The 16,630-nt window shown below is 38.8% G+C and overlaps 1 protein-coding gene and 1 long non-coding RNA gene across 7 annotated transcripts in view; one reads left to right on the forward strand and one right to left on the reverse strand.

Moving 5' to 3' along the window:
- Positions 1-4,762: 4,762 nt before the first annotated feature.
- On the reverse strand, positions 4,763-7,468 carry LOC117662004 (uncharacterized). Its single transcript, XR_004590226.3, has 3 exons — positions 7,090-7,468; positions 6,498-6,577; positions 4,763-4,995 (listed from the first exon to the last, which is right to left on the reverse strand). It is a non-coding gene; the product is annotated as an uncharacterized LOC117662004 (long non-coding RNA).
- Positions 7,346-16,630, forward strand: part of KIAA1958 (KIAA1958 ortholog) — a 96,876-nt gene continuing 87,591 nt past the window's right edge. For 2 of the 6 annotated variants that reach the window (XM_087886359.1, XM_034410604.3), the window contains exon 1: positions 7,347-7,775. The gene's annotated coding sequence lies outside the window, so the exon portion shown is untranslated. Of the gene's footprint in view, positions 7,776-16,630 lie in introns of all 6 variants that reach the window. The other 4 variants (XM_060690406.2, XM_034410600.3, XM_087886358.1 and 1 more) reach the window with 3 other exon arrangements.

A 16,630-nucleotide genomic window follows, 5' to 3' on the forward strand; every position in this document is an offset into this window, starting at 1 on the left:
TACTCACAAATTCTTACCAAGATTTTTCTCAGGGCCATGACAAAGGAAGGCTGGTTTTTTCGTCCATGCCTGTTGTGATCCCATGCTTGTTAAATGCTGCTTGGCCCACCCTGTGATGCAGGAGTTTTTGTAGAGGAGAAGATTTGAGAGAAAGGAAGTATTTTGTAGATCTAGAAGACTAATAGAATAGAGCTTATTATCCAATCTGTAGATCACTTAAAACGAAGTGTGTGTGTGTGTGTAAAAGACCTTTGTCCTTTGCTTAAGAACAGAAAATAGCCTCTAGACAAGTAATCTTACAGTTATAGCCAGAATAGTGTATACATGTCCTACTCTTTGCTTCGAAGGATAGAAATAACTTGTGCACACAAGGCTTCTGTTATACAATTGCAGTGCCTTATTTCCAGCATTTTAGGTGAAATCCATATGATACCAAGAAAGTCCAGTTGCCTCTTGAAAAAAAAGCACCTTGACCTGGATGACTGAGAATCTCCATAGACATATGATATCAACTTCCATTTCTAATTCTTTCTGCCTTTTTTTACTATCTCTTACATCTCTGCTCTTTCCAAAGAAAACAAAGAAAAAGAGAAATATCTCTGCAATATCTTTTGGTTAATAATACTGTACTTCAAGACCTCCATCTGGAAGTATCAAAGGAAGCTGGGCTTTGGGACTTCAACTGTGGTGTTATGTTAAGGACTCACAATACAACCTTCTTCAGACAGCGAGCGAGAATTGTTAAAATCCAACAAGAATTGCTTTTCAGTGGACTTCCGGGTTGCTGTTTGTCGCTGCCAGACGTTCCTTTGGGATCGTCAGCTTCCATCGCCTGTTAGAGCCGCCTTCACAACGGAATGGCGGCTCGAAAAAACTCCGTTTCCATGAGGAAACGGAGATAGAGCTGGCAGGGGTGGGTAGAACTCTCTGCGGAGTCCCAAAAGTTTTTTTTTTACTTTTGGGACGGAGCGGATGAGATGCCCCGTATCCCCAGCCGCCGCTCCGGGCTTTGGGAGACCTCTGCTGATGCAGAGCCAGGCGTCAAAAGCAAGCCTGCAAATTTAACAGACTACTCAAAGAAAATGTGAGCTGGACCTGTAATATTGAACCGCAAGTATTTTACTGATTTTTTAAAAAGAAATTACTTAAGAGAGAGGAGGAGAGGAAAGAGGAAAAAAAAAAGCCTTTTAAAATGGCGTTGGCTGGAGGAGAGGCTGAAAGGGAAAGTCCTTCCGTTTTCTATTACTACAATGTAGCGGAATAAATACCACTGGCTACATTTGTAGACAAAACTTCGCTCCTGTGTCTTTTTCTCTTTTTTTTTCCCTTGGAGACCTGATATTGTTGCTGATTGGAAAGAAGTCCTTTTTTTTTTTTTCTTGCTTTTTTTTTAACAAAGCCTGCCTGGGCGGAAACATGGCACTGAGACTCATAAAGTCAGATAAACAAGAAGGGGGGGGATCCCCCCACCAACAACTTAAAGGAACAGGTCTTAATTCTTCAGTCTCAGAAACCTGATTTTAATATAATAGAATTTTTTATAGAGGAGATTGAAAGAAGGGAGGAGATTGTGAATCAGCAATTTGAAAAATTTAAGCAGGAAATTAAAGAATTGGTGAAATCTAAGTTTGATTTTTTGGAGAAAAAATTCTCAAAAGTGGTTAATGGTTTTACAGGATTTATGATGCAGTTGGACACAAATACTAATGTACTAGAGTCTAAAATGAAAGAAATTCAAGATAAATTGGACAATAGAATTCAAAAAATTGAAAATGATTTGACAAACACTCAGGATAATAGCTTAGAAGAAAAACCTAAAATGGATGCTGATCAAAAGTATGGTAATGCAGAAAATCTGCAACAGAAGATTGAAAAAGAGATTTTAATGGTACAATATAATTTCACAGAATATGCAATAAGATTAAGAGGTTTGCAGGAAAATAATAGAGATGATTTAAGGAAAATATCTTCTGAATTTCTAGCTGGGATTCTAAAGGTTCAACCTGACGAAGTGTTTTGTAGGATCGACAGAGCTTATCGAATCAACTCCTGGATTGCTAAGCAAAGGCAATTGCCTAGAGATGTGGTGATTTATTTTACAGATAAGGAAATTAGGAATAATATCGTTCAAAATTCCTTCAATTCTAATTTGCAATTGTATGGAAGAAAGATTTGGATTTACAAGGAACTCCCACCTAAGATATTGATGGAAAGGAAGAAATTTGGTTTTCTGGTGAATGAGTTAAAAAAGAGAAATATCTCCTACAGGTGGGACGCCCCAGTTGGCATTATATTTAGATACCAAGGAGAAAGATATCAGCTAAATACTGTTGAAAGAGCGGAAGAATTTTATCAAAATAGGTTGAAAATGAACTTAACATCTCCAGGTATAATACAGGATAAGCAGAAGGAGCCGGAAATAAAGGTAAAATATCGAATTACAGAGACTGTACCAGATGAATTGCCTTTGGATTTATTGGATACCCCAGCTGGACTATCTACAAATTTGAGAGAAGAGGCATCTAATTTTAATGTGATGACTTATCAAGGCAAGGATAAACATGGAAACCAATTAGGGGATATACAAGGGATAAAAAAGAAATATGAGATACAAAAGTAAAACCAACAAGACCAATCTACAAAGCAGAATAAAAACCGACCAGATGATACATATTTTGTAGAAAGGGAACCAGGATGGAAACCAAACCCACAAAAAGAAAAGAAAAAAAGAAATAGGTGGCATAGAAATAGAAATTTCTAAATCAGGCAACAGTGAAGCCAGTGATTTTAAAATATGAACGATTATGTGTAAATACAGAAGAGGCGACGTATTGGTTAATATCATCCTGAGGTTTGTGGCAGATCTCTGCATGGCCGTAATTTGGGGACGTGAAACGAGCCTTAAACTGATGGATTTGAATTATCCATTTTGGAATTTCTTTTTGTGTTGATAAACATATTATATTATCTTGAATCACAAGGCAAGAGAATTATGCTGGGGCATGCAGAAGATCGGGTTGTTACCCACTACGATGATGGGAATTAATAATCCTGATGAAACCCACAATTATTACTATATGGAATATAATTATAATGTCACTCGGGTGGTTGTTTTTACTTTTATACATATAAGAAGATATTTACTACTGATGGGGGCAGATATGATTGAAGATCCTGAATAAACTGTTGCACCAGTAAGCTATGTTACCCGATTATGGATGTTGGTTCTACCAATCCAGTGGAAAGACCTCAAAGAAGATACTATATGGATTATAAATTTAAAGTCATTGTCTTTTCTTTTTTTTTATTTAGATATAATGGAAAATATAGACATATATTTTTAAGTAGTGTGGGCAGTGAATCAAAGATGTTAAGAAATGTTGTGTATGGTAATTTTGCATGATAGTGGGTGAATAAGCTAGTTAGTAGATTGATTAGTCTAAGAAAAGGGATTTTTAAGTGATATATTTAGGGGAGTGGAGGAAATGGATAGAGTGGAATGAATGTTAAACTAGATTTTATGGGGAAGGCCACTTTGAAATGTTATAGTAATATATATAGAAGATTAAATGTTAAAGTAGGACTTATTGTATAGTTTTAAAGTGGAGAAGTTATTCTATAATGTCATAGTATAATGTCTTTTTTTTTCCCTTTCTTTTCTCTTTTCTGAAATGTATGGATAAAGGGGGATGTTATAATATTAATAATATTTTTAGTAAGTAAAGGTCAATATCTAGAGGAGGGAGTAAGTAATCTGTTATGAATTAGGTTTTTTTTTTTGTTATGAAGAAGTCACAGGGGGGGATGGGTGGGGAGGGGGGGTTAGGGAGGGGGAGGGAGAGGGGGAAAAAAAGGGGGGAAAATTTGTATTTGAAAACTTTTTCAATTAAAAAAAAAAAGAATTGCTTTTCAGTGTTGCATCTTCTAAACAATTTCTGTGGGGATTAAAACTTATCCCAATGGATTAATGAAGTTGGAGAGAATATTTAGTGTCTATTTGAATAAGAGTGTCTATTTTGGACATGTGATGCAACACCCAGAAAAATACAGCATCCTTCACTTAATCCTCCAGGGAAAAATTGAAGGCAAACGAGGCCCAGGCAGAAGAAGAACATCATGGCTTCAAAACCTAAGGGACTGGTTTGGACAAAACTCAGCAGCACTTTTTCATATGGCTGTTGACAAAAATAGGATTGCCAACATGATCTCCAACGTCCGATGACAGACATGACACAAGAAGAAGAAGAATTTGAATAAAGGCAAAGGCCCTGCTTTCAGTCTTCTCAAAATTTAAGTAATGGGAAAGTTTTCCAGATGTTTCTAACTTTTTAAATTTTGGTACTAGCACGACTGAACGCTCTATATTTGAGACAGCCCATGAATTTGGACTATGTTTGTAATTCTCACTGAACAAATCAGCCAGCATACTGACCCACAAGGAGGCTTTCTTGAGCTTTGATTATGAATCAAGGTATTCACAAAGAAATGTAATACTAGGACAGAGGTTAAAGTGAAAGTTTGGAGTCCAGGATAAGGATATTCTCCTGCCTGCAAATGAACAATAAATGATGCTCCCATTTAGTCCAGGCCAAGTACCCAAAGTTTTGGAATTTTAATACATGAAAAAATTTACAAGCAGCTTTGTTCATGTAGTAAAAAATACAACAGGGTGGATAATCGCCTCTCAGGGTAGCCTTATTGCCCACTTAATGATAAAACTTGGATTAATTTTAAAAAAAGTAAAAAATTACTTTCAAAGAAGTGACAAACTCATAGTATTTTTATTTTCTTATACATTTTATATTTTCTTTCCTTGCCAAAAATAACCGCTGAGTGGATGATCTCTGAAGTGGCCATAATATAGCCTTAAGTATGCCATAGTTAAAATAGGGATTTCCCCCCCAAGTTCAACACTTCCAAAGACATCCTCAGAGTGTGTAAAATCCATTCAACCTTATCATCTGCCTTGGAGGGAACTCAGGTGACTGAAGAGCACTGAAACAAAGGCAAGAAAAGCAGAGGATGGATCATCAACAGGGACAGCAAACTTTTGGGAAGAACAGCTGATAATTAAATAGAACCAGGAAAAAGGAGAGAAGCCATTGATAGTCTAGCTAGCTACATAGTAAACTGAGAAAGTAACTGAATAACAGAGTTGGAAGGGACTTTAGAGGTCTTCTAGTCCAACCCCCTGCAGATGACCTTATACCATTCCAGACAAATAGCTATCCAATCTCTTCTTAAAAACCTCCAGGGATGGAGCATCCACAACTTCTGAAGACTTATTGTTTAATGGCAATGATTATTACATACACGTCCTGTATTGCTCTCAAAATTCTCTCTATAGAAAACCAGCAGATGCAAATTTTGAATCTATGTCTTTTTTTTCTTCTTCTTGCAACCCAGCAGTTGCAAATTTTGTTAGAAATGCCTGTCCTCTTTTGTCCTCCCCCTTTTGGGTGACCTAGATCCTATTTTTATTTTTTAGTCCAGGCATCAAACTGTACTTTTCTTTCCAAGTGGCATTTTAACATGGGTAGGAGCGAAAGAGATATATTCTTCTGCAATTGCTATTCACTCCAATAAGCACTGCCTTCTCCTGATGATCTACACACTACAAATAACTAAGCAAAGAGGAAACTGCCCCAGATCCCCCGCCTCTCTCCCCTCTGTCCCACTTTTCTAGTTTTCAAACCTGAAATAAATAAAATAAATATATCTTGTGACCAGAGAAGGATATCCATACTGCGTTCAGAAATATCCCCCTTTTGTTACTCCTGGATACAGATGGTTCCAAGGGGCTGGAAAGCTTTCCAGCTGCTCTTCCACAGGCGGACATTTGCTTGGCATTGTATTTAATGAGCTGCTGTTATTGCCTCGCCGTTGAATAAGAGAGTCCCATCCTCCCTCCGACTCCTCCATCTTTCTCGCCCCCCTCCCCCTTCTTTCTTGCTGGGCTGGAAAAGCAGGAGAAAAAGCGGCAGAATCTGTTCGCCACAAAACAATAGGAAGGGTTGCACCGTGACCGTCTTACTAATTTTATTATTCTTTTTTAGCTCCAACCCGACGCCAACTGGAGACCTGTGACCGCAGCGCACAGCTGAGATGATATTTCGCTTGGTTATGGATTATCTTTGGGAAAAAGAGAAAGCAGCAAAGAGAGAGAGAGAGAGAGAGAGAGAGAGAGAGAGAGAGAGAGAGAATAATAATAATAAAGGCACCCCATAGGAAACAAATGTCGACGAATGCAAACGGAGAGAGACGCGTGGGGGGGGGGGAGGAGATTATCTGAGGCAGAGGCACTCAGATCCCGGGTTTGATTGAGGTCGCGAACAAAACGCCCAGAAAGGCGCACACGTACACGTTTGTGCGTGAAAGTGATGCTTATTAAAATGACATTGAGGGCACCTCGTTATATTATGCGCTGCTTGCAGAGGGATGTGACTATTTTGAGAGTGTCTCTTTTTTTCCCGATGTAGCGTGAACAATTTAAATACCTTTATTATCTGCATCTTTACCTGGGACCTCAATAGCGGTCTGGATGAAGACACTCTTAACACCGAAATCTTCAAGGTGTCTATTAAGAAAAACGCCAGTTGTGAGCGCTTGTAATGGGCTTTTAGTCTCACACTTTCCAGCACTTTTTCCTCCTGTGAATTTCTTTAAAAGCTTTGAAATACCCTCCCTGTCTTCCTATCCAAGACTTACTTACTTACTTTCTTTTCTTTCTTTCTTTCTTTCCTTTCTTCCTTCCTTCCTTCCTTTCTAAGACTTTTCTTTCTTTCCTTTCTTTCTATCTAAGACTTCTTTCTTTCTTTTTCTTTCTCTTCCTTCCTTCCTTCCTTTTTCTTTCCTTTCCTTTCTTTCTCTTTCTTTCCTTTTTCTTTCTCCTTCCTTCCTTCCTTTTCCTTCCTTCCCTTCCCCTCCCCTCCCCTCCTTTCCTTTCCTTTCCTTTCCTTTCCTTTCCTTCCTTCCTTCTCTTTCTTTCGAGTCATATTGCCGGCTATACCTTTACAGGGGGGTATCTCTATTACAGATGTTCCATTATATCGTTCTTAAATTATCGGGCATTATCTGACGCGTTCGCACCTCTGCTGTTCCATTGGACCAGGAAACCTTTCCTTAACGTGAATTTGGCACTGGCCCGCCAGGACTATCTCCTAGTGGCGAGGGAGTCTTTTTCGTATCTTTCTTAATCGCAGGGAGTGCGTGTGTGTGTGTCTGCGGATCGAGGAGGCGAGGGCACCGGTTGATCCCCAATGTGTGTGTGTGTGTGTGTGTGTGTGTTGGGGCGGTGGGAGGTGGCGGCAAAGACCGGCTAAGCAAGTAACAATGAGGGGGGGGGGGGAGATGTGTGAGTGCGTGTGGTACTTCCTGTGGTATATTTATGGCCAGGGCTTCGATTTCCGGTAGCTGATACGGGCTCTCTCCCCGGTGTCTCACCCAGCGTTTAATAATATCGCCGAAAAAGGAGGCGGGGAGCTGTCGGCGAACACGCACACAAACACACGGGTGGGGTGGGGGGGAGTGAGGAGGAGGAGGAGGAGGAGGAAGGCGGGGAGCTGCCAATGAGCGGGGATGAAACCCGCGCTCCTCTCGCCCAGACACAACACTCTTTTTCCTCCCAGCCTAAACAACCTCCGATTTATAAGAAGCTGGCCATGCAATATCGCCAATAGACCACGGTCTCCTCTTTCCTCCTCCTCCCCCTCCCCCGCTTCCCTCAAATATCATGCGGGGACACACATCACATTCCTATGGACAGGCACGTGCAGGTAGGTGGATCTCAGTCCTGTGGGGAGCCGGAGGTCGGGGTGGCGAAGGTCTTGGGGAACCCCCGGGTGGGAGACGGGGGAGTGGGCAGCAGCTTCTGGGGACTTAGGACCCCTGGCTGGGGATAAGAAAGCAAATCTGGCTCTCGTGGGGTGGGGGGTGCGTGAAAGGGTGGGAAGGCAGCTCTTGCAAGACGGGATGAAATCGCTTGCGAGTGGAGGCAACTGTTTGTCTTCATCCTTTGGAGACGAGGAAAGGAAGAGAAATAGGGCAGTTATAGAATGGATGGAAGGAACATAGGTAAGAGGCTTCCCCCCCTTTTTTGGGGGGGTAAAAGAAACCCCAACACTTTCTTCTACAGAAGGACCAGTGGAAGAAGCTTTCAGAGCTGCACCCCAGACTTAGTGAATACTTTTTTTTAAACAGAGTTTGTTTTGCTTGTGTGTGTCTCTCTATGTGTCCCTGCCTATGTAAGTTTATTAGAGCATGAAAGGAATGAGCTGCAGCCCTTTTCCCCCCCTCTCTTCTCCCATCCTTCTTTCCTTCCTTCCTTCCTCTGACTGGATTGGAAGACAAGCTGATTGAAGAAAGGGAGGCATCTTTTGTGGTAGTGCTGATTCAAAGATATGCGAGTTGGTGCCTGTTGAAAAAGAGGGTAGGGCTGAATTTGGACCTGCCTGTCTGCTTGTGGGCGAGGAAATAGAAGGAAGGGTGTTTGGGGTCATAAAAAAAAGGATGACTTGGTTGAACGGAGAGGTTGTTATATGCCCAAGAAGGATACATACACTAGTTGCTTCATGTGGGAAGTAAGAAAGAGGCTTAGGATGTCTAAGGACAGGTGTACCTGTAACAAGGTGTAAATACAACTAATATAGCGAATAGCGTGTCTCAAGCCAAGGCACTATATATATATATATATATATATATATATATATATATATATATATATATATATATATATGGCACTATACTACTGTATATATGGAGTGGCAGGGCAGGCATTTTAACATTAGTTCCAAAGAGCCCCATCCCACTGACAGTGGCCCACAGAGAGTCCCATTGAGTTTATTGAAACTCTTACCCAGGTAAATGATCTGGGGACTAAATTTTTTGGATGCCTTTCAGGGCAGATGGAAAAATATTGTATTGTATGCTGGGACAACAAGCAGGAAGATAGTTGGATAGACCTTCCCTCTTTTCTTTCTATGACAGTTTTTGCAATGAAACACGAGACCCTGTGTCTGATTCCTGGAATTTTACTCTGCAAAAAAGTTTTTCTTTAGTTTGACTTTAAAAGGAAAGACAATGAGAGGAAGAAAAAGAATTGAGGGGGGTGGGGGGAGAAAGTTACAAGGAAAAGCTTTCTGCTTTGTTAAGTGAAGGATCTGAGTTGTCAGAGTTTAGAAAGGAGGGTAAATTCCTCTAGCTGCTTGCAAATTCTTACACAACAAGTTCAACAATTATTGTTTTTAACCATAGAAAAGAAAAAAAAGGAGAAGGGGGAAGTATTTATTGTCTGGTAATCTTGTGCACAGGAACTAATGTCTGGTAGTCATATTCATTCATTACAGCCCTCCAAATTGTTTAAACTGATATTCTATTCATGCTTACTTCAATCCAATTGATTGTATTGAATTCAGTGCCTTTATTTCTGGTGATTCGTATGTAGACAGAGATCTAGAAACTTGAAAAGAAGTTAAATCTTTTACCTGCTTTTCTGGCAACAAAAAGGAAAGGTGCACAGTAGCAGTATTTGCATTCATCCCTCAAGAATGCAGAAATGCTGATTGTTTTTTCAGAATGAATTAAAGGTGAAATTCAAGTCACGGTAAGCATGGAAACCTCTATTACAGAGACGTGATTCCAAAATAGGATTCTTTATCCCAAAATTCTTGTTCCCTTTTTTCCCTACTGTTAATAAAGACTTGCAGAACAGCAGTTTGTATAATGGCAATTGCATTGTCTTCAGTAGGATAGTTTAGATTCCCATACGGTTTACTAAGAGAGCCTATGAGCAGAATTTTCATTATTTCATATTCAGGATCTGCATATTCCAGTCACATTCATTAACTCTGAAGTCATCTTTTTTCTTCCACACTGCATTGAGCATCCATCATACATTTTATTAAGTGAAGCTATTACTGTGTTGATGAATTAATTATAATAAGGTGTGTCAGCTAATGTTTCCATTTTTTTTATTGATATTTATATAAATTATGGTATCTGGGTTAAATATTGCTATAAATATAATACCTTATTAAAAAGTAAAAAAAACATTCTTATTTACATCTCGGTGGTAGTTCTGTTGGGTCTATTGAATTACAATGCTATGTGCTATTTAATGCTTGTTCATAGGTTTCACATAAACCTATATTAATATAAGATTCATGCTGAATCAAACCAAATATGCATCTATAACAATGGTTTGTGTTTAGCAATCATCCACATACCTACAGTAAGCCCAAAAGCTGGACAAGAGTTCAGTTACAACTTCCAGCCCATACAGGTAGTCATTGACTTAAAGCTCAAATGAGCCCAAAATTTATGTTACTGAGTGAGACAGTAGTTAAGTGAATTTTGCCCCATTTTACGCTTTTTGTGCCACATTTGTTAAGTGAATTACTTTTCGTTATTAAGGTAGTAACACAATCTGGCTTCCCCATTGGCCTTGCTTGTCAGAAACTTGCAAAAAGTGATCACATGATGACTTGAAATGTCATAAATATGTACCAGTTGCCAAGGATCCAAATCTTAATCACTTGACCATGGGGATGCTGCAATGGTCATAAGTGTGAAAAATGGTCATAAGTCACTTTTTTCAGTGATATTGTAACTTAGAACAGTCACTAAATGAACTGTTGTAAATTGAGGATTACTTGTATTATTACTCAGTTGTTGATTACTCAACAATTGAGAAACCCCGAAGCATATTAAATATAGCTTTTGTGTATAGCAATTTTTAATAGCCCATGAATCAATATATTTTCCAGTCTATGTATGGCCATTAGCAAATACTTTGATCTGAATTTCACATTCAGCTTTACCAAGTGAGTCCAGATGTTCATATTATAGAAATAGCCTTTTTACTTTCTTCCATACCAAGTTTAATTTATAGACATCTTTTCACTCCTATATATTATATATTTGTGATAACCACTCAATAAATATTTCATTTTTTCTTACAGAACATTGTACTATCATTGTATTTTAGGGTTATCAATTTTCTATCCACTTTTTCTCAGATCTTCAGTATTCTCATTTGAGGCATAACTGGACTTGTATACAATATTTTGTGTGTGGCGATACCTAGCTTACACCTTATCTGTTCATAGGGTACTTACATTTCATTCATTTGCCATTTTAATGGTTCTTTCCCAATATAGCATAGTTAAAGTAAAGCTCTTGTTATAGTTTTTATTTCATCTAGTCTAAAAAATTTGGTGTCATCCGCACATGTGGTTCTGTCAATGTTCATCAGTTATTTCAGATCATTTGAGAAAACTTTTCCTGATAGGTCCTTGGCAGATCTCATTGTTTATGCCCTTTCAATGAAACAGTTTATCGGGAGATTTTTTTTTTTTAATGGATCCCTGCTTCCTGTTCTAAAACTCAGCAGTAACATGACTTCTTCTCTTATCCAAAGATTGCTAACTTTGCTGAAAAAGTTTTGGTAAGGGAGTTTCTCAAAATCATCTAAAAGTTTGTTTGTTAACCACACTTGTTTGCTGACACCCTGAAATATTATCTTAGATGATTTACACTTTGCTTTTCACTGACTGACAAAATAAAATACTGAAAGCAATATAAAAAGTTAAAAAACATTAGAATTAATTAGCTAATCAACTAATAGTTAAAAGTCAACTAAATGCCTATGTGCAGATTTTATAAATATTAAGAAAGCAGAGGCTAAATGAGTTCCAGTAAGGTCAATTGCATAGTCTGGAAGCAACATGCAGGATAAGACTTTCTTCCATATACCAGAAAGACAAGGTTTTGACAACCAGTGGACACCATGAAAAGGATCTTTCCTCCGAATATTAATAGTTTCATTCAGAAAAGACAATAACCTAGATCAGTGTTGGCAAACCTTTTTGGCACCAAGTGCTGAAACTGGAGCATGTGCACATGTGTGTGCCGGAAACCAGAAGAGCAGCCACCCAGGCACATGTACGCGCTGGAAAGACGATCTTCCGGTTTCTGGCACATGCATGCACACCGGCCAGCTGGTCTTCACACGCACCAGAAACCGGATCACCAGGTGGCCGCATGCGCATTCCGAAAACCAGAAGAGCACCGGGCGGCTGGTCTTCCGTTTCTGGTGCTCCCGCGCACATGAAAACCAGCTGGCCAGCACCCCGGAACCCGGAAGAGCAATGGTTTGCATGCCCTGAGAGATGGCTCTGCATGCCACTTCCGGCACACGTGCCATAGGTTCACCATCACGTGTTCTGTCCCCCCTTCCCTACACAGGCAAACACACAACCAGGCACGCCTGCCAAGGTTTTATTATGCAATCAGACTAGAATCCCTTGCAGATAAGAGTTTTGGCAGTAAACTGCGAAATGCCTGCCAAGTCAATTTTCACTCACAGTAAGCGAGAGAGAGTTTATCCTCAGTCCGGTCCAGTAGCAAAAAAGTAATCCACGAAGCAAGAGTTAGCCAAAGTCCAATCCAAATACGTACAAGCCAGATTTCAGGTAACGCGATATGACTCTCAGGTTTTTAACTTTGACCGTCACAAAGCCTGAAGAGCAATCACACCCACTTTTATTCCTTGTGGGGTGTTGCTCAATGACTCAGCTCAATCTCTGGCCCTCCCACGCCTCTTTCGTTGCTGCGCACGCTTCTCCCTCTGACGCTGCCTGAGATCAAGCCAGGATTCATCATCCTCGCTCCCTATCTGTTGTTGTTCCGATATGCTTTCCTCCTGGCATATCCCAGGCTGTTCCTCTTGGCCTTCGGATGGAACCTGAGGCATTGCCAGAGAGGAGGGTCCTGGAGAGGAAGGGCCTTGTCAGTTCCTCCCATTACCTTCTGAGTGCTCTTCCTCTGTTAGGACAGGCTCGGGAGTCAGGGTCACAACATCATGGTCTTAGATAGATAAACCCTACATCGTTTGAGATTTTAAAAATTTGTACCAACAGCTTAAATTATGGCTGATAATCAATTAGCAAAGCAGTGAAGATCTGAAGATTGGGTTCACAAATTTCAGTAAATAATTTGTTTTAACAACGTTACACGATTTAATCTAGAAAGTTTTAGAAACTTTCCACAGAAGAAATTCTTGGCATTACCCAGATCTTGCTGTGGCACTAGTAAGACTGCTGGTATCAACATTACTGTTCAGACTCTCTTTACTATTTTATGACTAGCTAATGTTTCTCAGCATGGATAACAGGATAAAATAGCATGAATTATAGCCTGGAACAAAGCCAAGAAGATGGGGACAAGGAGTAAATTGTCAGGCCCTTCTAGTAATGCTAAAAAACAAAACAAAACCCTGAATAAGCCTCCAGGTAAAAAGAGAGTTAGCCTTAATGAATCCATTGGCTCTTTTTCAATAAGATCTGTCCTTCTTTATGTTTAATGATGTTATCTTTTATACTGCTTTATAATGATTTACCCAGAAGAGATGCTGAACTAACTAGGTCTGTTAAGTTCCTGAATCCCTCTGCATCTTTATTGGCCAGTTTCCAAGTCTTTAATACAGAGGTGTGCCTTAATAAAATCCGCAAAACTATTCCTCATTGAATGTTAGATTACAGCAAAAAGGCCTATGTTCCAATTCTCATAAAATTAATTAGATGATCTTGGACAGTTACTATATCTCAGATTTACCAACCTTAGACAATTTTCTGTATTAAACATGACCTTCTATTGATCCATGGTGGCACAGTGGTTAGAATGCAGTATTGCAGGCTAACTCTGCCCACAGCCAGGAGTTTGATCCTGACAGGCTCAAGGTTGACTCAGCCTTCCATCCTTCCGAGGTCGGTAAAATGAGGACCCAGATTGTTGGGGCAATATGCTGACTCTATAAACCACTTAGAGAGGGCTGTAAAGCATGATGAAGTGGTATATAAGTCTAAGTGATACTGCTGTTGCTACTGAACTTCATATAGGAAGGACAGGATAATAGTATAAAACTACTTGAAAATGTTCTTCAAGTTCATGCAGTATGAGATTGGAAGAATTGGGGGCAGCTATTCTAATGTTGATAATATCTCAGTGAGATTCTATGCACCAGACATACATTCTATTTCTATATTTTCTATTTCAAACCCTACTTATTACACTATAGTTCTACCCTATCGACAGGCTTATTTCCCAGACAAATGTAGGATATAAGATACTGATTTTGATTATATCATTGACCAATACAAAGATTTGCAGAGCTTTTCATTTCACAAAACGTTTCATCAGTCAAAAGAAGTTAGATTAGTTCTTGAGTTATATTAAATAGTTTATGAGACTTTCACAGTTAAGATTTAAAAATAAGTAAAAAGTGCATTAATTCTCACTTAATTTGGGGTGGCTGTCTTACATCCTTTAAATTACTATTCAGGTTTTTGTCATAAGTGCATATTTGCTTGTATAAGCACTTTGGGTCATTTTAACATCATTATGTGTACAACATTGCTTTTAAATACATTGCCATGTGTTATTGAAAGGATTATTTGGCTTTGCTTCCATTTTATTTGTGGTTACGATCAAACGTACTTTGTTAAGGTTTGCTATAAAATTCCTCTTGATGTTACTTTAATTGGATTCTTCAAAGGAGTAATGCAATGAATCTTAATTAAGTGATAGAAATCTGATGCCTTAGCATATCTTTTTTAACCATAGTAGTCTAAGACAGGATACAGTTTTTGACAGTTGTTTTATTCATCACACAGCAATAAAACTGAATTTATTACATGAAGGCTCTCCTATTATGTGGCTAAATCTGTCCTACTTTCCTCCCTGAAGTGTGCCTGTAATATCTGTGTTTGCAAATTTGCATCGACATATTCGCATTTGGTTTTATTTGTTCAGTATTCTGCAAAAATAGTGGGCATAATGGTACCATTATGGTGGTGGCACAGTGATTAGAATGCTGTATTACAGGCTAACTCTGCCCACTGCCAGCAGTTTGATCCTGATCAGTTCAAAGTTGACTCAGACTTCTGTCCTTCCAAGGACAGTAAAATGAGGACACAGATTGTTGGGGGCAATATGCTTTCTCTGTAAACCACTTAGAGAGGGCTGTAAAGGACTGTGAAGCGGTATATAAATCTAACTGCAATTGCTATTGCTAGATGGAATCCCATTTCTGATACAAATATTTTTTATTTTGAGGTTTGCAATAGTTTAGCTGTTGCAGATAACTGGGGCAATACGGTGTATTGCCTATGTTCCTTGTGTACATGTTGAAAGGTTGCCTAGCTAATCTCCACTGATATTAGACCTATTAATGTTAGCGCTATCACTATTTTTCTAATGCCCTTTCCTTTAAAACCATTACCTACATTATCTCTTATTCCAACAAGTGAATTGCGGGGACAGATTAAAGGGGCAAAGTAGTATCACTAAGTTTTCTAGATAGATTATTGTTATTAAACACATGCAGGGATCCCAAAGGTGCTTTTTCAAGAGGCAACTAGACTCTCTGGTTTTTCTTTGAAGACATTGTACTTCTTATCCAAGAAGCTTCTTCAGTTCTGACTGGGTGGTGGATAATGAAAGGATTTATACTTCTTGCAGACAGCTGGTCATTTGCATTTTTAGTGTCCAGTTGCCTCTTGAAAAAGCACCTTTGGGACAACCATTACCTGGATGACTGAAAATCTCCATTAGATACAGAGATATATATTTAAGATATTAATTGGTTGTAGCATCTTTCCATACTGTTTGAATTTATTAAATATACAAACACATAAACTCAAGCAAAATAGTCATAGGATTTAGTATACAGTAGTTGTTCCCTTCCCTTTGCAAACTGTTATTAAATTGACACTTCTAAAGATCTAGAACAGGGCTTTCCAAAAGACAGTGCCAAATATACAAAAATTATAGATTCACCTCAACCAAAGTTATACTTTTTAACCAGTCTTTTAGTTTAATCACAAAAAGCAAACATTATTGTATTAGTCCATGGGAAGAATATTTTAAAGCTATGCTGGCTGGAGAATTCTGGGAGTTGAAGTCCACAAGTCTTAAAGCTGCCAAGTTTGAAGACCTCTGGTCTTAGCCATGAAAACCCGCTGGATGACTTTGGGCCAGTTATTCTCTCTCAGCCCAACTCAGCTCATGAGGCTGTTGTTGCAGGGAAATTTGTTGGCGGGAGGTATATTGGATATGTTTGCCTCCTTTAGTTATTTGTAAAAATAATAAAGGTGGGATACAAATAAATAAAATCAAAATAAATAAAAATTGCCTTTGAAGTATATTGCCTATTTTCAGAGAAAATCTGAACGTTTTTACACTTTTAGTTAGGCCTAATAGATATTGCGTATAGCTACCTATTGATATCAGTGGGACTTTAAGGGCTTTACATTAAATGGAAACCTTTCCAAAACTGATGTCTGTAACCATCCAATTTGTTGTAAAAGTTCCTTGTCTGAGAATTGTAGTCCTAACATATCTGTAAGATATCATGTTAGTAAAGCTGCTAATTAGGTAGACTACACTCAGTTGTTTTTTAGTGTCAATTAAAAAAAAACTTTGGAGCAACAACTGCTTATAATTGCCTTGATCCTTTTTTTTTTAAGTGCATCTGTGTATGTAGGAGGCTAGTATATGAAAATCAGCATTACTTAATAAACTCATTTGTACGTCAACAATCATACTGTATTTGTTACCTTGGTAACAAATATAC

This window comes from Pantherophis guttatus, chromosome 2 (genome assembly GCF_059756535.1).
Source record: "Pantherophis guttatus breed Tessera chromosome 2, ASM5975653v1, whole genome shotgun sequence".
Classification (NCBI taxonomy): Eukaryota; Metazoa; Chordata; class Lepidosauria; order Squamata; family Colubridae; genus Pantherophis; species Pantherophis guttatus.